Genomic DNA, 18,897 nt, shown 5'->3' with positions numbered 1-18,897 from the left:
ACAATATTGAGATTCATGGCATAGATAAGAGTGCAGTGGTTACCAGGGGGAGGGGAGTGGATGGGAGGGAGAGTGTGGGGGGAAGGAAGGGTCATAAAGAAAACCAAATAAAAGGTTATAGAGAACAATTTGATTTTGGATGATGGGTATACAACATAATCAAATGTCAAAATGATCTGGAGATGTTTTCTCTAAATCTGTGTACTCTAGTTGATCAATGTCACCCCGTTAAAATTAATTGTCTAAATAAAATAAAAATTTTAAAAACATATGGTGATAACTCCTGGATAAAGTCTCCCTATTTAGCCCTCCTTTCTTAGTGTACAGTTTACTTATTGATTCTTCATTGAAGTTTCTCTTTTCTTTATTATCTTTCTTGCTACCTCCCTTCTCTTAGTACCAACTACCATATTCTAACTTAGTCAAGTCAAACAACAGTTGTCAAATTCTGAGTGAATTTAGACACATAAATGTAAAAATCTGCACACAATTGGAAAACATGCCTTTGTCAAAAATGGTTCAGTCTTACATAAGATTAGCAGAAGCTACGCAAAGCCATTTTAAGCTTAACCAGGTGAAAATGAAAACAAAATGATCTCCTTTGTCAAGTCGAAATAACTCCAATCTGCACTGTTACCTATAATTTTGAACCTCAAGAAATGATTATTCAGAGAAATGTAGAATAGAAGAAAAGTAAAACAGTCTGTTCACTCTATCCTTCATTTGAAATACTTAAATTCTTTGCACACTGTTCTTAGTTAATCTATTTTAATTTATTTTTAAAACACATTGTTTTTTTGACTATCAAACATTTTAGACACTCAGTAAAACTTCCTTTTTGGTATTATTCTCTTCTCAACATATTCACATACAACCAAAGAGTTAAACAGCATATTGTAAGTTGAAATTCAGTTAATACATGAAAGCACCTTTTTTAATTCTGTCATTTAAATTACATGAACTGAAATGTCAACTTTGGGTAATGCTATTCACTCAAAACATATACTGTATCTTATTTCATTATAGATGTATGAATTCATCATGTTTTATTCTAAGCCTACAAAATATGGTATGCTCTTGAGCAGTCTGACAGATGATGAAACTGCATCAGAGTGGTACATGTGTGCATGTTTTCATACTTGCACAAAAATGCTGATTTTTAAAAAAATTTCAATCAGCTTTCTGAATTGGTTGACTAGCATCAAATGTAATAAACAGCATATGGGACTGCTAATCTACTTGAAGAACTTGTTCTTCCCCCACTCCCAACATATATGCTCTTTTATATTTTAGTTAAATAATACATTTCTTGAGTGAGAGGGGAACTTGAAAATAATCCATATGCCACATGAATTTCATTGTAAAATATAATAGCTAAGCTTATTTTAAGAATGTTACATAAAAATAAATTTTTGTTTTTGTATTTATACTCTATTTGTACATGATGCTCAAAATATGATTTTGTATTTAGCTCTTATATATTTTTCTTTTTATAACAATATAATTTCATGAAATTTAATGTTTTGTAGCTTAACTATTTTAAGTTCCTTTTAACTATTTAATCAATGTGTTGGAGTCTATTATTTAAAAAAATCTTAAAATCACCTTTTTTTGTTAAAACTTTACCAACTGAATACACTAACTTTCTTAATATAGTTCAATCAAAATCATTTAGAAAATGTGATGATAAAAACTTTTTAAAAGTTCAAGACAAAAAAATAGTCACTCTTCGAAATGTGTACCAAAACTTTTAAAGTGTAATCCTTAAGAGACAAAGAAATCGGGTAAAGATATTTTGCTAAGCCAAATGCAGTTTCAGAGAGTTGGTTATAGCCCTGGGTCCTTCTTGCCTACACACCAATATTGCTCATTCTGGGATAATCACTGGTTCCAAATCCAAGGCTTGTCCTTATCAACTTTGTTCTGTTTTTCTTCTAACCTGAACTCAATTAAGCATAATACTCTTAATTGACCTTCCCCTTTCTTGCCAATAAAAAAAAAATGGTAAAGAAATACATCAAAAGCAGGTATGCTCATGGAATGTGACAGTCTGTGTAAGAGCATGTATTTGTAAAATAAATGCATATTCTAAATTTTCTTACATCAAATTTGATTTGCAAAGCCAGGCCATGCATGATTAGAAATGCCAAAGGCATACCTCTACAGTGGTTCGTGCTTTTGAGATTTCAAATTACAACAGCATCCCATTTTTACAAGGCGTTGCTAGAATATCCTCCAATGTGCACATTAGATTCCTTTATGGAGACAGTCATGTTCCTACAAGCCATAAATTTAATAAATCACCAGATATATACCTTTCATTCTCACATTTACATTACCAAGTATTTTATGGAGCAATTTTCTTACTCATACCAGTGAGACTGTTCAATGATGTAAATAAATACATAAATAAATAAATACCATTTTAAGATAAAACCTTTAACTCTAGAGGAAAAGAACTGTGCTAAGTCTCACCAGAACACTAGCCACTATTACAGAGAATTCAGCTATCAATAGTGTCTATCTTAGATTGCCTCATGAAGGTTTATTACGACTAGTAATAGAAGGACTTCATTATAACAAGCATTGCAGAAGCTAAAAGCAGAGTTATGGCTGGATTCTAGTGCAGAGTGAAAGAGCATGAAAAGCTTAATACACCACAATACTGAAATTGCTACTATAAATAACTGGTACATTTATATCCGATTATCATACATTTTTAACAGATACTTGAAATACCAACTCTGTCAGCACCAATCTCGGGCACAGTGTTTCTTGTTGAGACCTGTTATGACGTGTTAGCAATGCCAAACCTAAGTGTTCCCAGGGATGTTTAGGCTTATATTAAAAAACAATATCCTTGTAAGGAAAGCCAGACCTTTAGGTGTAAAGGATATTATGAAATGATGAACTATTTGATCAATCCAGTGAAATAATCTTGAAGTAATATTTCCAAATACTTACCAAATTGCTAGTTTGACTTTATCAGTGATTCCATAAATTCATATTGTAAACATGCAATTATACACATTACTCTTGAGAGAAAATAAAACAATAGAAGTCATTGGAAAACTAGAGTCTTAAATTAATCTTACAGTCTTTTTATTACTATTTTACTTAAAGGATTATATTGAATTCCAAGGTGCTATGTTAAGTATTGAAAGAAAATAACCCAAATTTTAAAGACACATATACTACAAATTTTCTCTTTACAATTTAATAAAACCTTCTTTAATGTGCAAAGTACTACTTATATTTATGCTCTAAAGCCTTTAAACAGTAAAAGGTGGTCAAGTGTGCAATTGATGAAACTATTGACTTTAATTTAATAGAACATCTCCAAAATAAAATCTTTCTGAAGGCTTATTTTATTACTGAAATTACTTCCAAGATGTGCTTTCGCCTTGTCAACCCAGCCTAACAAGAGTGGTGTATGTGGAAATGCATGCGTGCATGTGTGTTTCTCAGGTGAGTAGTGCTGAATCTTCTTACAGGCTGCTCACACATTTCCAAATGAGCTTCCAAAATATGCAGGAACTGAGAGTTCTTATTCTCCACATGCTTAGCCATCACATTAAACATATGTCCTCAAAAATGTTTTAGAAGGCATATCAAGTACATGCAGATAGTTCATGAAGTCCAGTCAATAAGAACTCTAGCTAAATAAAGTGCAGAAAAATATGAAAATGGATCTTTTTGCACTTTGAAATCAATGGCAGTAACTTTCACTTAGAAAAGATGTGTGTCTGAGCAATAACATGTAGCAGTATTTGTCAAACTGTTCAAATGAAGAGAGCTTCCTTAACTTCACAGGTGGCACGCCTTCTTCCCAAGGAAGAAAGTGAAATCCTTAGCACTGGTTCTAATATATAGACTACTCACAAAAATTACAGGATATTTCAAAATGAATATGAAGTGATAAAGAAAGAAGCATTTGACTTTTTTTATTAAACAAGAACATTAGAAAAGCAAACAAGTCAAAGAAAGTTGTTTGATTATGCAAATAAAATGCAAAACCAACTTTTATTTCATCGGTGAAAGTGCACTATACAAAAGTCTGAAAGAACTAGAGTTTCTGCACATGCCCTGATCCCCTAATTTTTGTGAGCAGTGGTATATAAAATCATTTAAAATGAATGGCAGAGCAGACAGAGGTTTTCACTTGCTTAAATAGCTAGGTCAATTATTAGCAAGCTAAATATTCCAGCTTCTCTGAAAATGTATTTTTACTTTATCCTACACTAAAATATGCATCATCTTTTCTGCATGGGTGTCTCCAAGTAAATGAAGTGATTTCATGTCAAATAAGTTTAAACAATGTTCTTATTTTAGTATAAAAACAAAATATGGCCCTGGCTGGTTAGCTCATTCTGTTAAGTGCGTCCTCCCAAAACGAAAAGATTGCGGGCTCGATTCCCAGGCAGGGCACAAACAGGAGCAGCTCCATGTTCTTGTCTCTCTCTCTCCCTGCCTCTCTTCCAACTCCCAATGCTAGCACCAATTCAGTCATCGATCCACCTTTGTAAAACATCTCTTCTCTTGACTACTAAAAAATGTAACAATACATAATACTTGAGAATAAACAAATCAGAAATTCTTCTGTGCTGCAGATGAGATATATGCCCTTTAATTTGTTTATGCCAGTGATTTCAAAATTCCTTTCCAATTTTTTTTTGTTACTGTATGTAAGGAAACTTCTTATTCTTAAGCAAGTTCAATATGATAAGCATTAATTAAAATAAGTATTTCCTAGAGAGGCAAAGGAGCTGGTGTTGCAGGTGAAAATGTATGCCCAAGTATCAAAATAGCTAAGATATTTTCCAGTTTGACCATATGTTATAAAAATCATGTTATTTAACATTGTTTAGTAGTTCTGATGGCAGAACTACTAGTATGAAAGTTGTTTTTGAATTTAGAAATATTTTCCCTATGTTTATCTTATAGAAAGATAAATTTGAAAAAAGTCACTAAGTTTGCACACTGAGCTTAAGGATTTATTATTTTTTGCTCTGTTTTGTCACTTCCAACATTACTGAGATAACATTAAAAGTTTTCAACTGCTTAAACATCTTTTTAGTGCTTGCTTTATTGAATGGTTTGCATAATTAAAAAACTAATTGCTTTGTTTCTATAATCTTTGAAAGTCATGGGACCGACTCCCAAAGCAGGTTTCTAATGCTCTATTTTCTTAGATGTACGTGTATTTTGCCTTTGAGTGAGGCACCTCCCCAACCTTGGCAGAAAGATGGCACAGAGATGAATGTGTGTGCATAATGTGTGTGTATGTGTAGAATGCAGATATAAAATAGAGGCATTAGAAATATAAAAATCAAGTTTAACCAGAATAAAACCTCTGCTATTAATTGGTACCCTATTAAAAGTGTACTGCACAGTAGGTCCACACTTAATGGTGATAAGTTCTGTGACTTTTAGCTAAATAACATATAATGATATCAAGTCCATTACGCTGTTATTCTAAAGGACAAAAGATCCATTATCCTCTTTCAGATTTCTGTGGTATGAATACTTGACTCTTTCACTTGTGACCCCAGGTACCAACATTTATGTCTAATCACAATTTAAAGTGGTTCTTGTTGATGAAATAAAATATGGCTTTAAACAAAATTACTGAAAAATGCAATGTTTTATAATTCATACAAATAAAAAGAGGAATCTCCCTTGGAAGTAGGTAGGGATTGAATTATTGTTTGCCTTAGACAATGAGACAATAAGAAGATCAGTAATTTGCCCAAAACTACATAATTAATTAGTGCTTTTATTATATATAAAATCAAAACTAATTATTTTTCTAAAGACGTTTTTAAATGGAAATTATTATAATGGTTACAATAGGTTTTCATGGACCTTGAGTGCAGTTTTGCAAATATAGCTCTTGAGACCTGATAGCAACAAAAGGAGAAGAATAAATACATACAGTTCAATACATACAGCCACTATTCATCGAACACTTAGTGTTATCAGGTATTAACCACAATTTTTACATATCTTCTTATTTTAACCATCTATAAAATAAAGATAATATTATCCTTCTCAGAATGATTCTATAAAACAAATTAATATGTAGACCTTCAGGTTAGCACGAATGTACTGTAAAAATATGTTTATTGGTTCAATTTTCCCTTACCTTTTTTATCATTTATTTTTAGATACTTAAGGATAATATTTCATCATTCAAGGAAGTCTTTTGAAAGATTATCCTTTTTGTGTTATGTTGCTCTTCTCTGGTCGTTCTCTCTTTGTGTGTGTATGTGTGAGAGGGAGTGAATAAATCTAAAATTCCTTTGTCTCTGACATGAGAGATACTTTATGATGACTTGGTCCCTTTTAAGTCCCTTCGGCCCTTTATACTTGAACTGTATTGTAAATGGGGTGTTTTTCGCTGTGTTCTGAAAATTATCTTAATATCCCCAAAAGTTGATTTCTACACTTACCAGTATATTTGGCTCAATTAGCAATTTAAAGAGTAGACATGAATAAGTGCTACGAATTGGTGTCTAAATGGCAGAGTGACTGGCGACCATTTTTATCTTACTGACATGAAATGTTTGTGTGTCCTCTGTAATCTTATCCTTTTAGGAGTTGCTCTGCCACTGGGCATGGAATGATCTTTAATAATTATGTGATGGATATCTCTGTGAGTTACCAGTTTCTGTCATTTACTACTTCTTAACAACAAATTCAGAAACATATATGCAGGCTTCTTGAAGACAGAAACCATTCTGCTGCAGAAAGTAAATGTGAATCTATTAATTATTAATATGTTTTCTTTGTCTATAGTTTCCGCAAAATTATATTTGCTATAAATATTGACACTGTTCACAGAAGTGTCTTAACCATGAGCTCTTAACCTTGGAAACCAACAAGATATAAAAAAGAAACCAAGTAACAACTTACCTTTACAGCAAGTTATAAAGGAAGCAAACAAAAATTCATGCATTTAATAAATATTGTGAACATTGTGAGTCTGATTTAATGTAGAAAAAAAACTGAAGAACTAGAGGATTTTTAAAGTATGTAGAAATAAGTGAACATAGTATAATAGTTATTTGATGTAATTTTATTAAATGCTAAGTACCTAAAAATATATGTTCATGTATAAGTGCTTAAAGGAGGATAAGGTAGTGATTATTATAATTATCGTTGCCATTTTATAAGTGAGTGAAATATTATGTGAATTGTTCCAAGTTTCCTTCTTAAAAAATGTGATGGAGCTAGGATCGAAACGTCTGGCATCAACTTTTTTGCAAATCTACATATTCTGTTATAGGCCACAATGCAGCAAAATTCAGTTGAATTTAAGGAGGACATTTTAAAACTAAAAAGTTATAGAACAGAGTCTTCTAAAAAGTATCCCAAAAGAAATACAGAAACTTCCTTGTCTGAAATGACTCAAATATAATGACTTTTGGTAGAGAAAATGAATTACTTGATCTTCAAAATGTCATAGAAAAAGATGAGGAAAAAAATGTACATTGGATGAAGTTGGGAGAGGCAAAGGGATAAGGTTATTAGAATGGATAAAATAAGGAAAAAATATGAAACTTCAGAGTCAATCTGTAAGGCAGTCCTCCAATCCCCCTGAAGAAATAAAATGACTGTCAGGGGAGCTCAGAATTTTCCATTAGGATAAAGAAGAGTAATGCTATTTTCAAAAACTTTAAAAAATAACCAAAGGCTAAGTAATCAAGTCAGAAGTCCTGTACTTTGTGCTCTGAAATAAAATGTGGTTACTTACGAAAAACACACATAAAGATGTCTAAAACCATGGACAATTGATAGAACTAATTTGATAGCTACTTGATCCTAGGGACATAGATAATTCTCAGACTTGGGCTGTAAAAGAAAAAGCATGTGGGTTTGACTTCACAAAAGAGGATAAAAACAGTCTGGGGCTGAAATAGGTGAGAATTAGATTTTACATCTTCATTATTCTGGGAGAAAGAGATGAACCAATGTTGTCCAGGAAACTAGAAGTGCCTCTTAAAATTGAATTCTTAAAGAACTAGTGAAGGCTGAACACAATTGATTACACTGAATAAAGGGCAATAAGCTTTAGGAAAAAAATTCTGATATAATATGGTTTGTGTAAATATGTTGCTTTCAATCACCTTTTCAAGGATGATATATGGTTATGGCCTCGATCAAAGTGAACGGAAAGAATAATAATTAAGTCCTAAATTCAATTTCCTTAACTATTTCTATAAATGAAGATTGAGTTTATTTTAGATAAGAATTATTAGCAAAATGAGGATGATATAAATAATAATTTTTAAAAGTACACATCAGTCTGGGAGATGTTTGTGACACACAGCTTTGAGTGCCAGTTATTTATATGAGAGTTAGAGCAGGTAACTACCCAGGAAACAACAAACTTATTGGATAATTGATTAAATGTTTAGATAATGCAGACACCTTACAGAATGAACCCAAAGCAAGAAAAGAAATCAAGTCTAGCTATATAAGCACGCCTAAAGACGATACTAAAAACATCATCTTATTTTAAGACTATGCAAAATCCTTAAGAGACAACCTTAAAGAAAACAGAAAACAGTCAACAAACACAACTTAGAGACACAAGATTTCAGTTAGTACCCGGGACTGAATATTCCCTGAACCTAGGGAGCCAAAGCTATCTGTTTTTTTAGGAAATGATCTCAGTCAACAGTAGACATGTTTCAACAGAGCTCATCCAGCTCACTGGGTCTGGAGGAAGAAGTCCCTCTTTGGATTCCACTGTCACCACGCAGTGTTTTAAGAGGTACACTGATTTTCCTTGGGTCTCCTTAGATACAAAGAGTGTTACCTTAGAGGGGGAAAAAGGACTTTCCTATTTTTTGAATGAAATATTCTTCTGCTTAAAATGTAATTAACTAATATTTCAGGATCCTACAATGTTGTTGAAAATTGGTGTTGACTCTGTACAATTCAGTGCACTGATGAAATTGTGAATTTTGGATCTACAAAAAATTTCTGAGTACCACCTAAAGGCTCCTTGGAAACTAGAGAGGTGGTTTTTGTTTGGCATGCACTACATTTCCATACATTCCACTCAATATTCCAGGATATAGGGGTTGTATATATCAAGCCCAAAAAGAGACACATCTAAAGATTTTTGATGAACCACACTGATGTATGCATGACTAAATAGGAGGTATATTTTTATTGGGAAATTATTATGTAGCAACTGGTTAAATTATCTTGGGATAGAAGACAAGCTTTATCAATATAATCGTTACTCATAATTCCTAATATGCAACAATGGACATAGAGAAAGGAGAATAAATTTATGTGACATTGATGGTTGTTTTTTCTTAGACAAAAACAATGTCAAAAATGACATCTTCCTGGCAAATTATTATTAGTAAGTCTTTGCACATAATAGATTTGGAGGGATTTCTTCTTTTGCAAGGTGTACTAACTGTGATAAACATCTTTAACATTGCATGTCTGTGATTTTTTATGTGTAAAATAGACTGGAATTTGACAGATCTTGTACTATACTATTTAAATTTATTTTCATGGAAATTCTATTTTTATTATTTTCCGTTTTGAAGCATTTCTACTTGTATAATTACTATCGATAACAGTATTACAGTTCTATTCTTTAATCATAAACTAATTTTTTGTGTGATGACCAAGAAACTGTAACCAATTATTGGATCTTACCAGCAATCCAATTAGTTAGACACTATTTTATTTGAAGCCAGTGAGATGGATAAATGATAGCCTAATATAAAATAAAATACAAAAGTCATATGAAGATCAAAATTCAATTAGAAGTGTAATTACTGTATAACCCAAGGAAAGATAACAAAAACTATGACACAGAAATTTCAGACTGTGGAGTTCCTTTCAGAAAATTCTGTAAAAAGAAATAAACAAGCAAGAAAATCCTCATAAAATGATTAGAAATTCATTAAAATAAATGTAAAAGGATGCAACCATGTCCTTATCTATGGTTATGACATTGTAATGGATTGGTTGACCTGAGAAAGAAATTCTCCATTATATTCTTCCATTACATTTTCTGGTCTTCAGCTTTCTCAATTATCTCACTTCTATTGAATCTTTAACAGCAATATTGGACTCCTAGGCCATATAACTAAAATCAACATTTTTTTTGGTACACCTATGTATACGGATTATTCCAGATGTATCATGCTATGGTGAACAAGGCAAAGGTCGGCCTGCACACCGCTGACAGTATAGTGGGAGGCAAAGGATGGGAAAGACAATGAAGCCCCCTGCTGGGTCACCTACTTCTCTTCAGTGATCAAGATCTGTGCAGTCATGTGTCTCCTTCTTTCCCTCCATCTCTGCATCACTGGGCATTTGATAACCATTACCTTTTTAATTCAAAATTTCTCTTCAACTTGCACATTTTTAAAAAATATCTTTATCGGCACCTTACTCAAAACTTACTTCTCCATTATTCTCTTATATTTCAGTATTTTTTTCTCAGATTCTGTGTTGGACATCATCTCTTCTCTGGTTGTATATGCTGAACTGACTGTCCTATCTGTTCCCAAGGTTTCACAATCATCAGGGTGTTAGTGACTCTAAAGCTATATTTCTCCTCCTTATTTGCACTCTTAAGTTTCAGATCTACATTATTAATCACCTGCTAGATAGCACATGAATGTTTCAAGGCTACCTTAAAGCTCACTTGCCTTAATCATACACAGTCTTTGAAAACGTGCTACTCTTCCATTCTCCAGACTGACAGCAGTACCACTATTTTCCCACTCTCTCCGGTTGGTAGTCTTAGGATCACTAACTATTCTCTGTAATATTACCTATATTTATGCTTATCAAATATCTCCTTACTCATCCATGAAGGCTTGGTTATAGTTTTTCATATCCTCAATCCATAACCTGCTCTGGTCCTAACAGTATTTAATCTCCATTGGACTTCTCATGCCTTTACTTTTGAGCATCTTATTCTCCACCACAGTACCTAGACGCATAGAAGGCAGAGAACATGTATCACTCCTCTTTAAATCTTCCATGGGAATCTGCACTAAGTGCTCAACAAATGATTCTTGAGCTTAATAAATGTTCATAATACTCCAAATTCTCTGTTCATTGTATACAACTTCATCTATGGCTGTTATGACCTTTTACTACAAATGCCGGGTTAGTGAAAGACAGCCTCACAGTGAATAGGAACAGCGCTCACAGTTCAGTACAGCTCCCTGCAGCTCAGGATTGTAACCTCAGAAAAGCAAACTTTCACTCTTGGATAAGTGTGAGCCACCAGTTACATCATCCATGTAGATGTTGAGCATTTTAGAGCCAAAATAGTCAAAGAATATATATTTTGCAGAAGAAATGAATGAGTAAACTATTTTTAAACAGCAGGACACTGTTCTACTATTGTTTAATTACCAAAACATTTTATACTACACATAATGGATTTCATTTGAACATAGAATATCAAAAATTAGCTTATTTTGAGATTGTCAGATTTTAGCTGAAAAATTATTTTTAATGGGGCATTTAAATTTTCAGGTGTTTCAAGTATTTTCTCATTTTGTGATAAATTTATTATATTTTCTGGATAGTAATGAGAAGGCACACAATATAATGAGAGTAATGTAAAAAAATCTATTGGCATAAATTAAGTAAAATTTATCAGAAATAAGAATTAAAAACAAGTAAGCCTGTCATCTATACTTCAGGTAGAAGGGGCATGTGATATAAAGACAAATATCTGGAAACTTAACTTGCATCTTGAGACAGCAATTGCAAAAACAATTTGTATCCACAACACAAGGATTAAATTGTTTATTTAAAAATAAACTTAATCTGATGCAATCGACTCTAACCTAATCATCTATTTAATTTGAGTAAGACAATTGGTCTTCAAAAAAAAAACACAATAACTTCAAAAGATTATTTACTGGTTCTTATGCTTGAAAGGCTTTATTCAAAACACAGATATTTTTAGTTATTATTCGTATTTATAAGCAAGGAGAAAACAGAGACATAAAACTAAGCTGTTTGGCAGTTTAAACCTGGATTCATTTGTCTGCTGTCAATTTCATCAGTAACAAATTCTGAAGTTTTTTAAAGTAATTAAATTTAGCATAAAAATGAAAGGTATAGAAAAAAACCTAATTTAAACAGAAAATAATTTGACTTAATTTAGTTTAATTTGAAGCCTACAAATCAATTTAATAATTATTTTTAAACTATATTAAAATAGCTAGGTAAAAAGAGAGAATATGATGCAGATAACATTTCAAAATCCTCTTCAGCACAAGAACTTGTTTATTAAGTGTAAATTTTCAATGTTTATAATACATTTATAATTGTTTTATCTATATAATTTTTCTTCCCTTCTCTGTACTTCATACCACTCTAAATTTCTCCAGTGAGCTTATTCTGTTTCATATTATAGTGAATTCACTGTAATCAAGGTCGTATCTTCCCTGACATAAGGAGGCAAGAATTTTCTCATTCACTTTGACTTCCTTAGAGAATCTTGTTTAAATTTTAAGGTTTGTTGACTCAAAATTAATAACCATAGCTTTGTCACCATATAATTACTCCATTAAATGAGAAATAGAAAGGTTATTATTCTGCTTGGCTTTACTGAAGAAAAGAAAGCTTTTCTCACAAAAAAAAGAAAGAGACCCTTCAATAGAAAAGATAACAGAGTTTGTCCTACCCTAAAAGAGGGATATTAAGATGAAACAGTTTTTCAATAAGTAGACTAACCTCTGAGTTTGAGTGCTAACTACAATATAAAAGCCAACTTCCAGAGGTTCTTTATTACCTAAATGATGCTTCAGAGAGTTGTTGAATTTCAGCAATATCAACTTTTTATCCATAACACTAGAAAAAAAAAAGAATGCAGAAAATATGGAGATAATATCTTAACTAAATAAGAAGCTAAACATAGAATTCATTATCTAACAAGTGGACTGAAATTCCGATAAGCAAATGCTTTGAGAGTCTGAAGGCAGCACACCCGCTAACTGACCTCCAAACTCACTTTGAGATTTCATGAGAGCTCATTCTGTCCTCAAATGTCATGAGGGTTCAGCACAGTGATTTAGTTTAAAGGAGCAAATTAGAATCAAAAGGGTAATTTGGCCATATGTTTTATTAGTGTTAATTATTAATACTGAGATTAAAAAAGAAAGGACTAAGAATTCAGTAAGCATACTAATTGGACACTTTTTTCAGCTTGTTTTCCCTGTCAGTGTGAATATTTTGCAGCGATTCAAAGAAAAATATACAATGGATGAACATTCAACTGGAACGCTGGGTATAAAATATAAAAAATAATTAGAGTAGAGAATATAGGAAAATAATAATGTCTTTATCCCATCTTGAATGAATAAAAACACAGAGATGGGCTGATTTTCTGTTAGAAGATAGATTCCTTTCTTCCCCTCATTTTAGATCTTTGATCTAAAGGTCATTGATTTTGGTTGGTGCCCCTTGTCACCCACAAAGATGAGAAATTCAGTGAAAGGTATTCAAGGTCAGAATATGGTTCTTATCAGTAATTATAGAATGCTATTTTTGTGAGATAAAATAGTTTCTGATGTTTTGATAACATTGTGTTATTTCCAATCTACCTCGTTGATAATAATCAAAATAATTTTTCATTATTATTTAAATAATAGTAGTAAATAATTTTATCATCAATAAATATAAAATTATTGGGGCTGTTATATTTATTTATACAGTCTTAGGTGTTATGATCTTATTTAGTTTCTTCCACATGATTTATTATTGTTGATTTGTTATTCAAGAAAGTGGGACTAAAAGAGGTCAGAAAATTACACTACTAGTAAGAGGAGAAACCAGAATTCAAACTGATACCATTAGATTCTCAAACCTGTTTTTAAACCATTACATTCTATCCACAACATTGCTACTTCTTTTTTTTTTTTTTCCTCTTTTTTTTTTGAAGCTAGAAACGGGGAGAGACAGTCAGACAGACTCCCGCATGTGCCCCACCGGGATCCACCCGGCACGCCCACCAGGGGCGAAGCTCTGCCCACCAGGAGGCGATGCTCTGCCCCTCTGGGGCGTCGCCCCGCCGCGACCAGAGCCACTCTAGGGCCTGGGGCAGAGGCCAAGGAGCCATCCCCAGCGCTCGGGCCATCTTTGCTCCAATGGAGCCTCGGCTGCGGGAGGGGAAGAGAGAGAAAGAGAGGAAGGAGGGGGGGGGTGGAGAAGCGAATGGGCGCCTCTCCCATGTGCCCTGGCCGGGAATTGAACCCGGGTCCCCCACACAGCAGGCCAACGCTCTACCGCTGAGCCAACCGGCCAGGGCCACATTGCTACTTTTTTAGGGCAATATCTTCTTTAGGTTATTTTAGATTGGGTTGATTATTTTACTGGACAGCTGCTATATGCACATCTGGATTGGCTGAGGCCAGGCTTAGATACAGTCTTCATAATCACTATTTCTCTATAGTCGACATGAAGTAGGACTAAACAGCAATATCCCGAAGGAAAGGCATGTGGAATTCTTAGGGGCATTCGGGAGCTATGGAGCCATTCCACAGATGGTTGGGAAAGTAGAAAATGCAGCCTCAGTCACACACTGGCAGCTAGGGTGACATTGTGAAATTCAAAGCCATGAAAGGTAATCCTTACGGAGGAACATTAGCCCCTTTCTACAAATAAAAATTCGCAGAGCATTCATATTGAAGTACTACGCTTATGACATTAACAAGTGCATGTGCATCTTTGGAAAGACGAAAGAGGCAGCTATACTCCATAATTCAATCTGAATGAAAATAGCACAAGCCTAGCGTGACGAGATGATAATACCTTACAGATGACAGCTGAAAATTAGGAAGGTGGGAGGAAATCAGATAGAAAGAAAGGGTCCTTTATCTCACAAAAGGATATGAGTTTATTCTATATTCTCATTACCTTTAGTCATATAAAAATGGTGGTTCATTCCCCAATAATATTTCACATAGACTGTTGTTTATTTCTGCAAACAGTGTGAAAAGTTCATGCAGATACCAAATGGGTTTGTGGTAGACTGTGCCATGGTTTAACCTTCCAGGTCAGTGCAATCTAAACACTATTTAAAGCATGTGGAGTGAGAATGAATAAAACAATTAAGTTTCACTTATATAAGACAGAAAAAGGAAAAAGTTTGGAAGCGGGGAATTCAAAAAGTTTAATGTACGTAAATCAAAAGAATCTCTTAAATATCTGAGAAAATTGAGAGGCATAAATGATTCAGACATTTGGAATGGCCAGATTTCTGACCTCATTTAACTTTTTAAAACCTGCCTTTTGGATCAACCGTTATTTTCCTGTTAATTTATTTTTATGTTCTATTACTTTTAAGTTTACCTAGAGAAAAATACATACTGTATTTTATCTTTTCTTCCCTCTTACTAAGACCAAAGTTTACATTGTCAAATAAGAAAATAAAGGTACTTATTGTATTGTGAGATCATTTAATCATTATCCTTCAAATTTTGGGAGAACAATGTACCCAGGGCCGGAATAGATCTACAGATGGCTCTTGCATAGTGTGATTTGAAGGAGGCTCCAAAACTGTCTCCCACATTGGCCTATGGTGCCAACCTTTCCACCCACCTATACGAGAAATCACACTGCTGGACTCGGTCGACTTCTCTAATTTATTTAACATGTGTATTATCTACTATTAGAATACACATATCATATGTGGGTTGAGAGGAAGGTCCTAGAATTATTTCTGCCCTGCCCACGTTAACACATGTTATCCAATTCACTCGCCATCTCACTGAGAAACCCAAAAGGTGTCTTTCTGTTCTGAAGAGAAAATGATAAAAAAAAAAAAAATTGGATGTAAGGAGAAACTATAAGATTGTTGGACCTGGAAAAGATTCAGAGTTAATTTAGTTTATTGCCTTATAGACGATCAGAAGCAGAACCGAGTGGAGTGACCTACCCAATCATAAAGGCATAATTGGAATTAATAGGTCAAGTAAAACATTTTTTATATCTGAGTTATTAAACACTACATCTGCTCAAGTGATCCATAGTGAAGACAAACTAGCCTTGCAGATATGTTTGGGGAGAGAGGACTTTGGGAAGAATCAACAGACCATGGTATAAATAAAGGGGCCAAGGTGAATACATACAATAGGCTTAAAGAAATTGTTAAAATACAAATCCAGGGGAAAGTGAAGACTCCTGCATAATTAAGAGAAGAACAAACTTTTGCATAATCAATGGTTGCCTTTAATGTGATGGTGCTCTTAAACTTAATATTTGGTTTTCATTTGAAATATCAATTCATTGGTGTATTAATTATTTTAACATTTTATTATCAAATATTTTATTATTACTCTACTGCCCAACATAAATTCCACATCCTAAAATATTTTCTTTTCCTAAATAAATAATAAATAACCAATCTCTCCAATCTTATCAAAGGACCAATTTGAAATAATCATAATATTGATAATAATTAAAAGGGGAAGAAAAATATATTAGTGACCTTTTTCATCAGTAAGCGTATAATTCATAAGAGATTTCTTAAAATATCTTTAAATGGTATCATTTCCATGATTTCTTTCTAGAAATTCATGAGATGAAAGCACCCAAATTTATATTTATTAAAATAGTGCATCTTATTCTAAATATTAGACTCAGTCTTCAAGAAATTGTATTTATTCTTATTCTTACAGTTCATTCCCTTTCCTAACCTAATAAGAAAATAAAATCTTATTTGTCATCTGTCACTAACGTGGGTTGAAATTTAAAGTAAAGCTATTTATAAAAAGAATTAGCCTGACCAGGCAGTGGTGCAGTGGATAAAGCGTCGGACCGGGATGCGGAAGACCCAGGTTCAAGACCCGAGGTCACCAGCTTAAGCGCGGGCTCATCTGGTTTGAGCAAAAAAGCTCACCAGCTTGGACCCAAGGTCGCTGGCTTGAGCAAGGGGCTACTGGGTCTGCTGAAGGCGCACGGTCAAGGCACATATGAGAAAGCAATCAATGAACAACTAAGGTGTTGCAACAAAAAACTGATGATTGATGCTTCTTATCTCTCTCCGTTCCTGTCTGTCCCTATCTATCCCTCTCTCTGACTCTCTCTGTTTCTGTAAAAGAAATTTAAAAAATAAAAATATGTGAGCCAAATATGTAAAAAAAAAAAAAAGAAAAGAAAAGAAAGAAAGAAAAAAGAATTAACCCACAGGCCATCTCAATGAAATTTTGTTTATTATGCTAAAGTATAGAAGCCACACAAAGATTTTTGTAAAATATGTGCATTTTACTGCCTATTACTTAAATATTCCTGTGTTTAGTTATGTCCTTACTATAAAATCTGTAAATACTTATTTTTATCATTACCTGTCTCACCTTAAGCCCTGATTGCATTATGACATTTGAATGTTAGAATGCTGTATATTATTGCATTGAAAATTATCTTCTAAATTTTTCAATGAAAATCAATCCAAAGAAATAGTTATAACTGCATTGTTTCACATAGGTTAGAATTCAAGGGAAATATGTGAGGTAATAATAATTAAGAACTAGGACAGCATCCAAAATGGTATTTTCATGGAAAATCCAATGCAAATCCTGATTAAAACCTAACCAAGCAAATCGCTGCCGATTACCTGGATTCCAATTAAATGTGACAAATGAATACTTGACAGGTTTCAATTCCAATTCTATTTATGTCAGAATGACCCATTAATATTGAAAATGAAATTACCAGAATTCGAGCAATACAATTACACTTTACAGCTAGGTGGTAGTCTGAGAACTCGGACCCAACCAAACTCTTATTCAAATGTCAACAGCTACATTTGAATCAGCCAAAGTGAATCACACCTGCTTCTGCCATTACCTATAGATCAGGGCTAAATGCATCACAGCTAGCAGATGACAAATCATTATGTAAATTCAGTTTTTCAAGTGTCAATCACATATACATATAAAATCAGAAAAAAATGTCTATTATCTTATGATGGTCTTTATTGTTGCTAGGATTAAAAACATAGGTATAAAAAATAACTAAAAGCTTTCTCTGAGAAATGCTTTTTAGTACCCTTTCTCATCTCCTAACAAGCACATCCGCTAAGTGCATAACATGTATGTTTCCTAAAAGTAACCTGTGTGTGTTTGTCATATATAATTATGTTTATTATTCATTTCTTTCTTATGTTTAAGGCACTGAAACTCCTGAAACTCAAAAAACAATAAATAACATTAAATTGTGATTATAATGCCAAAGATACAAAGTATTTTCTATTAATATAGCTGACATCAAAAGTACTTATTCATTATGTTGTCTCTAGTGAGACAAGTACTTTAAAAAACACAAATAATACTATATGGTATCATCAAAAGGTAATCACAGATATAGCAATGCCCTTAAATTAAACAACCCTGCCTTCCTGGGTATGTGCATAGATAAAATATTATTAAAGTATTTTAAATTTAATATTTACTTTTGTGCAAAGCATTTCAAACATATTTGCCTTTAATATATTCATCAACATGGCAAATCATATCAATTATTTTATACTTATTTAAAAATATTGAAATTAATTCTTAAAAACCATATCAAACTTCCATCCACATAAGCACACACCACCATACACACAGATAAGCATGCCTTTATAGCCATAAGGCAAAGTGCCATTTAGAAATCCAGAGAATTAATCAAAAGGGATTATCAATCACCAAATGCTGATATCATATTTTCTCATTTGGATAACAATATGGAAAATAATTATTTAATATTCTTTAGTGTAGCAATAATTTCACTTGGGATCACTTATGACATTATTCTCTAATGTTGAATTTTAATATTAATAAGTAGACTTCCAGAAAAAAAATCAATTTCTCTTGCATTATATGCTCTATTTGCATATCATCACTAAAG

At 32.9% G+C, this 18,897-nt stretch overlaps 1 protein-coding gene and 1 non-coding gene across 7 annotated transcripts in view; both read right to left on the bottom strand.

Annotated features, from left to right (window-relative positions):
* PCDH7 (protocadherin 7) overlaps window positions 1-18,897 on the bottom strand; it is a 431,933-nt gene that overhangs the window by 200,005 nt on the left and 213,031 nt on the right. The gene's annotated exons all lie outside the window — the stretch shown is intronic.
* On the bottom strand, window positions 14,242-14,317 carry TRNAS-GCU (transfer RNA serine (anticodon GCU)). Its single transcript has one exon. It is a non-coding gene; the product is annotated as a tRNA-Ser (tRNA).

The sequence above is a fragment of the Saccopteryx leptura genome, chromosome 5 (assembly GCF_036850995.1).
Source record: "Saccopteryx leptura isolate mSacLep1 chromosome 5, mSacLep1_pri_phased_curated, whole genome shotgun sequence".
Taxonomy (NCBI): Eukaryota; Metazoa; Chordata; class Mammalia; order Chiroptera; family Emballonuridae; genus Saccopteryx; species Saccopteryx leptura.
This window is presented reverse-complemented; position numbering and strand designations above follow the sequence as displayed.